General features: G+C 35.2%; 1 long non-coding RNA gene across 1 annotated transcript; it reads right to left on the bottom strand.

Annotated features, from left to right (window-relative positions):
* Window positions 1–5,612: 5,612 nt before the first annotated feature.
* LOC131072940 (uncharacterized) lies at window positions 5,613–10,734 on the bottom strand. The gene is made up of 3 exons (XR_009112799.2): window positions 10,560–10,734; window positions 6,205–6,489; window positions 5,613–6,004 (listed from the first exon to the last, which is right to left on the bottom strand). It is a non-coding gene; the product is annotated as an uncharacterized LOC131072940 (long non-coding RNA).
* Window positions 10,735–13,264: the final 2,530 nt, after the last annotated feature.

Genomic DNA, 13,264 nt, shown 5'->3' with positions numbered 1-13,264 from the left:
TGGGTGAGTCTCTTGGGCACCGCACTTGCTCATCCTAGCCTACGTTCATGTTTAAGTCTTTGGAGCAAACTTATGTCAGAATCTGTTATAATCTTATATACAAATATATATATATATATATATATATATATTTCATCTCTTCTAACTTGTTTGCAGGGCTCCACTCTGAAACTCCAGGTATTACTAAAACTTTTTCCACCCTTCCTAAGGCTCCACTCTGAAACTCCAGGTATTCCTAAAACTTTTTCCACCCTTCTTCCTAAGGCATAAGACAGGGATTCATTTATATGGTATTATGACAGTGGTTATCTAACATTACTTCCCATAAATATAGGTGTTATTATACTAGCCTACTTTCTAGATGATAACTAGTGTTGTTGCTTTACATAATTTTGGGAATGTTAAAATTAATCTCTTCCTTATACTTAGATGGGACTGTTATTTTTGTGTAAAGACGGGAAGGGACATTACAACTAAAAAGTAAGACATACCTTTATACTATTAATGATCAAGATATGGTACAATCATAATATATGTTTCCATTACTTTACAATCTAGATGAATACATTAATCTTCCCATGATTTCCTCACATTAATGATGTGAATGTGAAAAAATATAGATGAAACATTAAGAAAGGACCACTTGTTTCATTATCATATACATACATAAACACCATATAAAGATTAGATACATAGATTAACATGTAAAAAAATATATATTTTTAATTTCATTTATCTTATCTCATAAAAAATACCCCAAATCATGTCACATAAAGACAAAGGAGGTCAAGTGTGATATTTAAAAAGTAATAACTTCCAAGCTCCACTAAGTGCCAAAAACCTGTGGGTACCCATCCTCTCCTTTCAAGACTTTTAAGATTTAAACACTTTGATTTGTACATTATTTGGTAGTAGCACAAAAGGTCAAAATACATGTAAGAACATACGAGAGAGGGCTCGTTTAAGAGAGATTTTGCATTCACATGGTATGGTGGAGGGCAAACGGTTAAGCCATAAGAGGGTAGCAGGACAAAGGAAGGGTGCCATATCAAGTCAGAAAGGCATTTTGAAAAGGACAATACACTTTCTTTTCGAATTATGTGTATTTATACGATGTGTTGTCAGCAAGGAATCGAATGCGCTGATCCCACCAGTTTGACAACCACGAACATACCTTCCATGGCCCGCTTTTGAATATGATCCATTGGTTTATTCTTGAACGAAGAACGACAGAAAATGTACATGCACTGAGAACGTTATTAGTTGCAAGCAGACGATTATGATGCATTCAATCATCTTGCACATTTTTCTTCAGATTGGAAGCATGGATTTCAAAATATAGGTTGCTCATCTCATATAAGGAACACCTTCGGTGTAATAAGAGATACCTCAACAACATGAAGAAGGAGAAAGACTTCGCCACTTGAAAAGGAGATCAAGTTATGATAGAAGTAAGGAACACCTTTGGTGTAATAAGAGATACCTCAACAACATGACGAAGGAGAAAGACTTCGCCACTTGAAAAGGAGATCAAGTTATGATAGAAGGCAAGATGATATGAAGTCAACATTCAAGAAGACAACATCAAGACATCCAAGATATCAAAAGGAAGGATTCTACAATGACTTTGGATTTCCAAAGGAAAGACACTACAACAATAAGGAGAATCAAGGACATGTTCCATATTTCAAGAGGACATCAAGGATTTCAAGATCAAGAATATCCAAGGAAGAAAATTTCAAGATTTCAAAGATGAGCGACAACAATGCGGAATAAAGGCATCACAAGAAAGATTCCAAAACATGAAGATAAAATGCACAAGGATGATCAAGTAAAGTGGATAGTTTCAAAAAAGTCAATCAAAATTATAAACATGATCAAGATGATGCAATTAGGGAATATGGGTTATCACAATCAATCATAGGAAAAGAGTATCATGTTGAGTATCATGAGATATCTACGCTGATGTGGCACCTAATCACTTCAACCAATCAAGTGATGCCATGTCAACATGTCCAAGTGCATAAAACCAGCTCATTCCAAGAGGAGCAAGTGGCATTTGGAGTCACATTTAAATATTATTTAATATACCTTACCTCATCTCTCATTGATCTGTTCTAAAAAGGGACGTGTCCAAAGTTAAGCAATCATATCATCCGTCAACAATTAAAAGTTCCAATCATATCATCCGTCAACAATTAAAAGTAAGTGGTGGAAGTGGTAACTACCCCACATTAAATATACCTTACCTCATCTCTCATCGATCTGTTCTAAAAAAAGGGACATGTGTCCAAAGTTAAGCAATCATATCATCGATCAAAAATTAGATGTAAATGGTGGAAGTGGTAACTACCCCACATTAAAGTTTTGTTGTTCAAATCTTGGCCATTGATTTCAAATCAATCTGGGCCCTTTACAAGTAATTCAAAGTCTATAAAGGCTTGCTCTTCTCGTTTGTAAGGGATTAGGAGTTCATAATTAAGAAGTAGAGAACAGAGTAGACTAGCGAAGGAGAAGAAATTGTTGCCAACACTATGTTGAAAATATGGTGGATCTTTGTGTCTCGTTTCTACATTTTGCATGGTTTCTTTCTACTTCTCAAATTAAGCTTTAGTTCATTGGTCATGATGGTGATATGTGAAGATATTTAAAGAATTCCTAGTTTCATACCACATAATTGGTAATATTTTGATTGTAAATGTTTCATTTGGATTGCGTCGACAAGGTATTTCAATGAATGTTTGCAATATTAAAATTTTTCACTACCTTAAAAGATTGCACTCTTTATATGTGAAATAACCCAGCTAGGGTATTGGGTTGAAAATACTATCAAATTGAAGCATTCCATTCAAGATAGATCAAACAGTTCTGAAACAGATTTCTTATTGGATATAAACCAAATATGCCTAAACTGTCTAAAACAGAAGTAAGGTTCTGTAAGGTATTGAAAACAATATTATTTATTTCTTAATGGCCGATTGAGGAATACCAAGAGCTGATAGAATAATCTAGGGGAGGGCCCACAGCAGTCTCAAACCCTTCATTGTCCATCATCAATGTGTTGCCTGAGTGAATACCTTTGAAACCCCTCACAAATACCTCTGAAACCCTCAGCAATGGCAAACTGTAATTCTGAAACTGAAATCTGCTACTGTAGCCGCACCTACACTGCTATAGCATGCATACAGCGATTGGGACTGTTTGCTTGGGGTGGCGTCCAAGGCTTGATGCTCAAGGGTTGCATCCTTAGCATGGAGTTCTCGCAGCAGACCAAAAATAATATAAAATCATAATGATTGCAGAAACTCCTTTTCTTCCATCGTAGCAATATAACCTTAACCCTAAAATATGTGCTCCACCTTCAACCATAAACTTGGCGATAATATTAGGGAAAAGAATAACCCTCAGCACTGATCCACAAGGTAGGAAGAAGTCACAAAAAATCTAATTCATGTTGGCCCCAAGCCAAGACTGAAAATCAAGAAGCCACTTAAGTGAACCGGACCCCACCACTCTAGAGAAGGGACATGACCACATGGCATTGCGAGCTATCTCTGGTTAAGTAGAAAGTAGTTCCATGAGGAATTTGTCTAACTAAAGCATTATCCATTATCATCATTGTCCATGGATTAGATTTCCTATCCCTTTATCCCTTTTGATCTTTCTTTGTTTGAGAAGTTAAGTTAGTATTCCAATTCCAACAACGCATAAGTCCAGTCCCTTTGCCCTTTGTGATACCAGCATATTTTCCACGAGCTCATCAAATTCCCAAAAATGAAACCTTGATCAAAACTTTAGACGAGATTTAAATATGTGAAAAATCTTTGCAATTTTTTTGAAAAATCCTTGCAAAATGTTGAGTCGGTTATTAGAATTTAAGGTGTCAAAAAGTTCCAAAATTTCCTAGATAGATCAAACTTCCAAAAGTGCATAAGAAGGACTTGAGATTTAATTAGTCCAAAGGGAGAATTTTGGAATTAATTAATTCATCTTTTTTCGGATCAAATGCATTTTGTCAAAACTCGACCTTAAGGATTATAAAAGATGGAAGTACAATTTTAAGGGACAACATCAATTTTATCACCCTAGAGGAAGGTTGAGGACACGAATCTAGGGCCATAGACATGAAAGATTTCAAGAACATTTGATAATAATGCATGCTTTCAAAGAATTCAACCTATGAAGAGGTACTTAACAAGCTCAGAATTCTCAACTCACAAAGGCAAAAAAACTCTTTGACAACTTAGAAAGTACTAAAAATTAAGATTTCTTTAAAAATACATATTTCTTTTGCAAAATTCAATTACAAAATGTATTAAATTAAAAATTAAAATTGCCAAAGAGAAATTGCATAGCTAAATAACCAAAAGAAAATGTGTTTTAACCAAAATTTTAACTGCATAGGCACTTTACACAAGTTTCTCTCACTCATGAGTTAAACTTGTAAAAACTCATGGAGCACAAAAAATAAATAAATAAAAAGAGTTACAAAAGGAGGATTTCAAAAACGCTATCTCCAGATTCCTGGGATATACTAAAAAAGAGAAGAATGTTGGGCATGTGGTGCTTGAAGTGATTTTTACAGCACCTCCTTCATATTTTGTCTTTTTCCTCATGGGATCCACACCATCTCCGTGTTTTCTGGTTGTTGTAACAAAACTACATTTTAATAAGTCCTAACCGCCCTAGAGTTTGTCATGAATCTTGCCCCGTGATAGGATTAACTTTGGGACCTCCATTTGAAAAGTGAAATCTATAAAATGCCTTGGCCTCTCATTGTATGCAAGAAGTGGAAATTGTTGCCAGAATTAATACAGAAATTCATTGTTGTTGGTGAATACTTGTGTTTAAGTTTGAATGTTAGCATGGTTTCTTCCTTCTCAAAACCATTTTAAGTTTAGTATCAAGATTTGTTGAGGTTAATATTTGCTGAAGTTCTAGGTTCATACCATTTGGTGCTTGTTAATAGTAAGTTTCAGAATATGATTAGTCTGAACCCTTTATGTATGCAGTAAGTTCAATCACTAGTTACTTGCTAATTTGCATCATTCGACAGTTTTAGTGAATAACCCGTGGTCTGAAAATCTGAAATATACCTTGCATTAATTTTGTTGTAGGGTGAAACAAAATCTGATTAACATTTTGGGACTCATCTATTAATCTCAACAAGTTTTCATTTAGGATTTTAGTTTAGCTTTCTAAACCCTGTTCTTTTAAAATTTATTTGGAATGAATTTAGGTAAGTTGAAAAGCATCCATTCTTAATGCTAAATCTGATGATATTGGGGTTTTAGATTTTAGGATTTTCTAAGAAATCTTCCACGAACAGAATTCCAACTTTTCAGGTGTAAGTCCCCCTTGAAATACCAGCAATACCAGCAAAATCAAATGCATTCACTAAGTTATCCAAAGCACAGTACTACCAAAACCTTGGGGTGATAATATTTGAGTCATCAAATAGGATTTCCTTTCAGGAGAGAACAGGATACATGGTGTATTTTATCCATTTGTAAGAAGCATATCATTTGAGGACAAAACACATAACTTACAATTAAAAAATTACAGTCTTCATATGTAAAGACTACTCAAAAACATAAAATTCCAAAGCCCACTGAAGACAACAGCTTTTTCCCTTTTTTTAGTCATTATTGTTCTCTGAGGACAAAACACATAACTTACGATAAATGATTACAGTCTGCATATGTAAAGACATAACTATCAGATAAACATATGATTCCAAATCCAACTTATTTATATCTTCCTTCAAAATAACTGAAAGCACTAAAAATTCCATCATTACAAAAAATAAAGGTCCTTATCGTTTACACCGTTGGGGGTTGAATAAAAATAGCTTCCACCTTACATCTTGCTTTGCCAGAATTCATCAATATAAAATTTAAAATGCCATGTTAAAATGCTACTTTTCCTTAAACTCAAGGACTGGAATAAAAGAAAGCCAACAGAAGTTATAGAATATGATATCAAAGGCACCATAAAGCTCCACCTGAGTAAGAAACGTTTGATAAAGAAACCTAGTTAACATACCAAATTTAATTCACTTTCCAACCATGATATAAAATTCATAACCAATATGCAGCAAATAAGCATAGCGAACAACAATCACCTAAATCTTTATAAACAGCAAGGGACTACAATCAACTAAAGCCTTATAAAATAAAAAGCTACTACAGTCCTTGTACTAACCTGAATTTTTTTTCAGATTTTAATTGAAAAGCCTGTATGAAGATCCTTCACAACCAAAGAATTCACATCAATAAACTCCTTTCTTCTGATTGCATCTCTTGATTTAACATGATGTAAGAAGTTGGGAAGATCGATTGGGTAGCAGAAGTGATTAGTCACAACTAAGTAATTAAAAAAATACACCATGTTCAATACCTCCTTCTACCCAATGATGTTCCCTACTTTTTACATTATATTTATTACAACTTCTCTTGTTCCACCAAGCCAAGAAGTAAAAAAATTCCCCTGTAAAACAATAAAAATGAGCAAATTGTTACACTTCATTGAAAGGTTCACAAGTATGTAAATTATTTAGTTTTTTCGTTGGTTGTCTGTCCAGGTTCCAATACAGCTTTAAAAATTTGAAATTGGCTACTCTTTAATTTGTTCCATACAAAAATACATACAAAATCATAAATGCATGCATGATTTAACTTAAAAACATAAATAGAACTCACATAAGCACATAACGCACATAATTAATTTACTACATAGAATAAAATAAAGCAGTTATGACAATTGTAGTACATATTTAATCTAAAAACAGAATTAGAGTTCAGATAACCTTACATTAAAGATGTACAACATACAATAAAATTATGTGATTATTATATTAAATAAATTAATTATAACAATAATGCATATAATGGGCCAAAAGCTCTCAACCAAATATCTGTTTATAGAATACATGGGTATAAAAAGTTAGGAGCAGCAGATAAGAGGAGAGTAGAACATATTGCAAGATGGAGGGCAACTGAAAGGAGTAAGGAGAAGCCATGGACAAACATAGAGCCTTGCTATAGGAGAGAAACTAGATGCAATAATGTGGAAAGGACAATTTCAAGGGAGAAAAGAATATTGCCCGAGTACAGAACAAAAGCAGAGAAGAAAACCCAAAAGATTAGGTCCCCAAGGGCTTGAATCCAGCCCCACTCATGAACAAAATCTCATCATTCCAAGAACTCACAAGAAGATAAAAAATCATTGAACTGGATGTTTCAGTCCTTGATGGGTTGGTGCAGAGATTAAGAGAGAAATGCTTCTTCATCAAATGGTCCTGCTTGTCCTGCTTCTGGCCAACAAGGGCGAACGTGCAGAAATGATTTATGAAACAGTGAGGCAAAGAACCCAAATTAAATCAATGCCAAGAGGATTTTTTCAGATTTGAGTATAATTTGTCAAACAAAACAGAACATGTCCTTAATGGAAGTTATTAAAAATGGTAGGGCTTTATATGATAGATTGGGAAGCAAACACCCAAAATTGAGGTGGAAAGAGTTCCAATGAAATCTACGAGGCTAGGGCACATCATGGAAAACTGTAGAAAAGAATTGAAAATTAACCAGGGGAAAGGACAGACCCAGGATGGGTGGTAAAGTAGGTAAAGGACAGTTAGACCAAAGAATTGCAAAGAAACTTACCCTACAATTCAAAGGAAATGCAAGAATGCTAATCAAAGATAGCCTCCACGCTGGGAAATCAGGAGGTGGTAGCAATAAACAAATATACAAAAGGAGGAAAAACAAATTTCACTATGGCAATGGAACTGTTTGGAATAACAAAGGAGGCTGGGGGAATTACGAATATCTTGGGAGTAAAAGATTACTTGGGCTAAAGCCACAATTCAAAAGATGAATCAGAAAAGGAATTCATTAAGCATGAATTGAATATATTGAAAGTAAGGATGATGAATCAAATTGCACCAAAAATTAAAAAAGCCAAATGTCAGGACAAAAAGCAAAGGGAGAGGAAATATAAAAAAGGACTAGAAATGGCTACAATGGTAAAGAGTCAAAAGAAACTGAGATCAAAGGAGGGAATCACCCTTCGCACTATGCCATGAGAATCTTTGCATGGAATGTCAAGGTATTAAATGCCCCTAACAAGATACACCTACTCAAGCATCAAATAAAGACTACCAAAGCAGATTTAATTCTTATTCAAGACACAAAATTGATAAAAGAAGCTTCAAATGGACTTAAAAGTATAAGAGGAGCCAATGGGGAGGACATTTCAGGGAGGCTATGGGTTCATATGGGGGGACTAGCAAAAATGGGAAACCCCATCACAATGAGCATGGAATGAATCCACAAAGGAAATGCACAAAAGAGTATTGTACCAAATTGCATTTTTTTTGCAAGGATAAACAAAGATATGCTTATTCGAGGGGGTTATGTTAATAGGACATTGGGTGCATCTAAAAGGTATGGGGAGCTAAGAAAGGTCATCCAATCTCAATTGGATTTCCAAATCCTTGTTAACCACAACCATTTGGTGATGCATGGACCAACAGAAGGAAAGGGTTCACAAATATCACACAGATTAGATAGGCTCTTCGTCCATGACAACTGATTGGTGATCCCACTAATTTGAGTGCAACATCATTCCTACCGATGGTTCTGAGTCTCTGACCATTTCCTGACTAAATTAAGACTCATCCCAAATTCAAGACCTTACAAAGGCTAGAAATAAAAATATAGGGAGTGTTGATTAAAAATAGGGGGACAAAAGCACCAAATTTTCACATTTCTCAAAGCTAAGAAGAAATACAAACAAAATCAAGTCCATCAAGGACAACTCAAGTTGCATAGTGGACAACTTGCAGCGAACTATTTCAAGACTTTAATGAATAGCATGGCAGCCCACAGTGGGACAACAGGAAAAAAAATTGGAAAGCACCCCCAGTCCAGTCATTAAAACACAAAATAAACATCTCATGAAGCTTTTCAGAAAAAAAAGAAATTGCACTTAAGCAGATGAGTCCAAACAAATTAAAAAAATACGTGCTTATGTTCCAACACGACACCAAACCATTCTATCAGAAGTGGTGCACCTGACTATGCTTGGGCTACAGAGAAGCATAATATAAGCATGAGGCTTGTTTGCAAAACATATTTCGAAAGACATGCTAAAATCCAATCCAGTAGAGAGTTTAATATTTTTAGGGTCTGGAGTTAACATGGCCATCTGTGGTTCCAAAGCATGCGCATATTATAGATACCAAGTATCTGTAACGATGATCTGTTCAAAATTGTCAGACATCATGGACGTTCAGCAACCAAAAACTACAGAATTAAACTAATCAGTCACAAATTGAGAAGCATATTATAACAGGGCCTTGTTATATTCAGTCAGGCACAGTATTATTTTAAAATTGCCAAATATAAAGCTTAAATAGTACATTTACGCTGTATAACCTAAAAATTAAATATCAGAGATATGATAGAGTGCTAGTAAAATACTATAGTGTTGAAACTAAGGTAAATTCTGTGTTAAAATACAATTAGTGTTACATAGGGCCATTACGTTGTTGAAGGGGCAATTCTTTTGGGGAAGCATTTTCATCGATCATAACATATTGGAGTATATATATATTGTGCCAAACCTAGCTTTCCAACCAATGTGACAAAGGGTTATCGTGCACTCCGTGGAAGACCTTTAGACACTACATGCATAGATCCGCATAATTCTTAACCGAGAAGAGGGCCTTTCGACACTCGATCATTAGGGAGTCGAGATCCTTTAGGCAATCTATCTGTGGATCAAGAAGAATGAGGGCTTGGCCGACCTCTAGACGCTCCATACATAGATTCGCAACATTCTTAACTGAGAAGAGGGCCTTTCGGCACTCTAAGGACCATGAGGGAGTCAAGATCCTTTAGGCAATCTATCTGTAGATCAAGTGGAATGAGAGCTTAGCCGACCTCTAGACGCTCCATACATGGATCCGCAACATTCTTAACTGAGAAGAGGGTCTTTCGGCACTCTAAGGGCCATGAGGGAGTCGAGATCTTTAGGCGATCTATCTGTGGGTCAAGTAGAATGAGGTATTAGCCCTTGAAGCTATTATTTAAGGCATTTAAGTCCTCAGCATTTAAGTCCTCAACTAAGGAAGAAGGCACTTCCAACGTAGGAAGCCCAGAAGTAAGCCATAGCTAATCACTAAATCAACAGTCTTGTTGCACAATGCGGCATGGGAGTAACACGAGATATTGCCCATTTTAGCAACTAACCAGAACAGAAAAATAAAATAAAATAACAATTTTTTGATTAAGAAAAATTCAAATAAACCTTCTATTGTAGCAACAAAAGAAGAAAATAAAAAATAAAAAGCAAATAAATCTGCATAAACAAGCCAACAGACAAACCGAGAGACTTTCCCCTACATATTCTATCATCAGATGACAGTAAATGCCAGGAAAAATCACTTTCATACACAACAGCATTAGCTATGATTGAGAAACAATGATGAAATATAATAGCTTTACGATTTCAGAAGAAAAGAGGAATGACGCAGTCATGGATTAACAACCTACCTGACGCGCATAGATCAGGCAAAAACATTCCCTATGTGCAGAGCAATCTCTCCTCCTCGATAAATATCTGCCGAAGCGTTACCATTTTTATAGGTCGATGGTGAGTTCTCTCTACTCAATTTAAGGCACAACTTAACCCTAGCGTACATATGGCTAAATGACAAAGTTCATGTTGTAGGCACCTAGATAATGAGTGTGTGTGCGAATGTGTGTATATATGAAAAATATAACTAGCATGTCTATATTTTAAAAAATCTAAGTAAAGATATGTTGGGAGATATCAAATTATGAAAATATTTAATATTCATAAATAATATTAGAGAGTTTGTTAGTAATGAGTTTGAAGTAAATTACTTGAATAGATTGTTTAGAGTATTTCTTATATGGGTGTTTGTCTCCACTTCACTATTTTTAATAAAACTAAAGAAGAGATTTTATCAATTTAATAATTTTCAATTAGACATATTGCCTAGTCGATGGGGGTTGGTGTAATAGCAATGGAGGACTGATAATGATGTTGTACTCCTAGGAGGGGTTGATGTTGTTTCAGGGGTGTAATGGTTGCAAGGCAATGGGTGGATTAGTCTTAATGAGCTCTTCTTAAATCATGGGAAAGCACAACAGTTGATTATATGACAAGAACTTGGTAGAAATAAGTGGAACCCAATGCACAAAAGGGTAAACAAATTGTTAACGGTGTGATATGTTTCATTATTCATTGCAATTCCATATAGGGTTTGCATTGTATGGTAAGTAGTAAATATAGAGAAGCTAGCAAGATATAATGAAGTACATCAATTGGTCTATTGGTTTTCATACCTATTTTAGGATATAGTGTATAAGTTGCCACCAAATAGGTGCCATCAAGATATCATTGAGTTGTAGTTTAGATCTAGCTTATTGATCATTGTTGTCTATATTTGGTGGCATAAAAAGTGTAATGTCCCCTTCCTAGGTGATAGGCAGTTAAGTAGGGATTGGCCTATCATCTGGTTCCGTAGGCCAGTGGAGTGAAGAGGGAATCCATTCAGGAGTCATGGAGCCTTGTAGGGGGGCTTTGTGAGTTGATTCAAACATTTAGACAACAATTCTTAGTTTTTAGGAGGGATCACTATTTTTTAGGGAATGATTGAGAGTTGGTCTCAAGGTGCCTGGGAAACATTCTGGATCATTTGAGACCATCTCTTAAATTTTTGAGAGGGGTCCTAGTTTTTAGGGAGGACTACTAGTTGACTAGTTGACCACCCGAAGGGACACGAAGCAAAGCAAGATCACTTTTGAGCATTCCTAGATGTTTGGAGACAATTTCCTATTTTCTAGGGGGATTCCAAATTTTTAGGGGATCATTGACAGTTTGCCTACAACATTGGGGTAACATCCTCGATCAGGTATCTTCAGTCAGATTTCAGTTCTGAGACCCGATGAGCATTTTATGAATTATTTGAGAAACATTTAATATTTTCTAAGTTGGATCTAAATAAATAATAATAAAGTGAATTATTTTAATGACTTTATACTTTATAATAAAATACAATAAAGTACCCCTTGGCCATGTTTCCCTAGGAGTTATAAGTTATAACTTAAAAAGTGTTATTTTATGTCATGAGGATAATACCCTCAATTCGATCAAACTTCATATATAGGGAATATTAATGAAATAAAACATTATAAATTGTTAAAGTGCTAATAAGAAACCCTAAAAAGGGTTCGAACTTTTGAAGGAAGGCAGAAGATATTAAAAGTGATGAAGGTAGCCATTTGCTCATTCATGATTCATTTCTTTCAACAACAAATTGCAAATCATGCCTCTGGAGCGGGAATTGCAACAGAGATCAAACATTGGGAACGAAAACTCCCTTGGAAAGTGAAGGTTAGACGAAAACCCAACAATTCTTGGAGGGTGAATTCATTTTAGAATTCATCATTGAATGGAAATCAATGGATCAGTCATCTTGAAGGGCAAATTTAATGATCAAAGTGTGGATCGGGGTTGTCTTAAGCACATATATCCATCGCTATCAGCACACTAAACTTGTCATACCATCCCTGAGTCATTTGCATCAACTCCTTCAACTGGACGGTATGGTTTGGAGCCAAATCAGACCTTAGATCAGAGAAAAATAAGTCTAATATTTCAGATCAGACCCAAGGAGAGGCCTTACTTGTTAGTGGAATTTACCCAAATGGTTGGAAATTGCAAATCAGAGCTGTTGCAGTCATTTGATGTTGACCCAGAACTCGGATCGGACTTGGAAAATTCATATCAATCTGATATCAAACTTGTCTACCTCAATTTGGAAGCTCATACTATCTCCAAATAAGGCTCGACATCATCTACAACGAAGAGGAATCATTTTGGGTATGTGTGCATGGTTTGTGAATCCATATCTTTAATTTTAATTAAGTTTGTAACTGTTGTCACAACCTGAAACTTTCATATCAGACCTGTTATAAGTTGTAATCAGACCTAGTTTATATCAATTGAAGGCAAATTTGGGTGTGGTATACTTGATTTGTGCTTATGCAGTCACTTGTTTATCATTTTGTGCATTTGTTTACATATTGGCATTGAGGAACTTTTAAACAAACATCAGAAAATATTCATACACTCATAAATGAGAACTTAAACACTCTTCATGCCAAGTGTTTGACAAAATGTCAAGCAATCAAATATGAAAATTTTGGGTCAGATTAGAGTGGGGATC

The sequence above is a fragment of the Cryptomeria japonica genome, chromosome 3 (assembly GCF_030272615.1).
Source record: "Cryptomeria japonica chromosome 3, Sugi_1.0, whole genome shotgun sequence".
Taxonomy (NCBI): Eukaryota; Viridiplantae; Streptophyta; class Pinopsida; order Cupressales; family Cupressaceae; genus Cryptomeria; species Cryptomeria japonica.
Note: the sequence above shows the minus strand (reverse complement) of the source record. Positions and strands in the feature narration are given on the sequence as shown.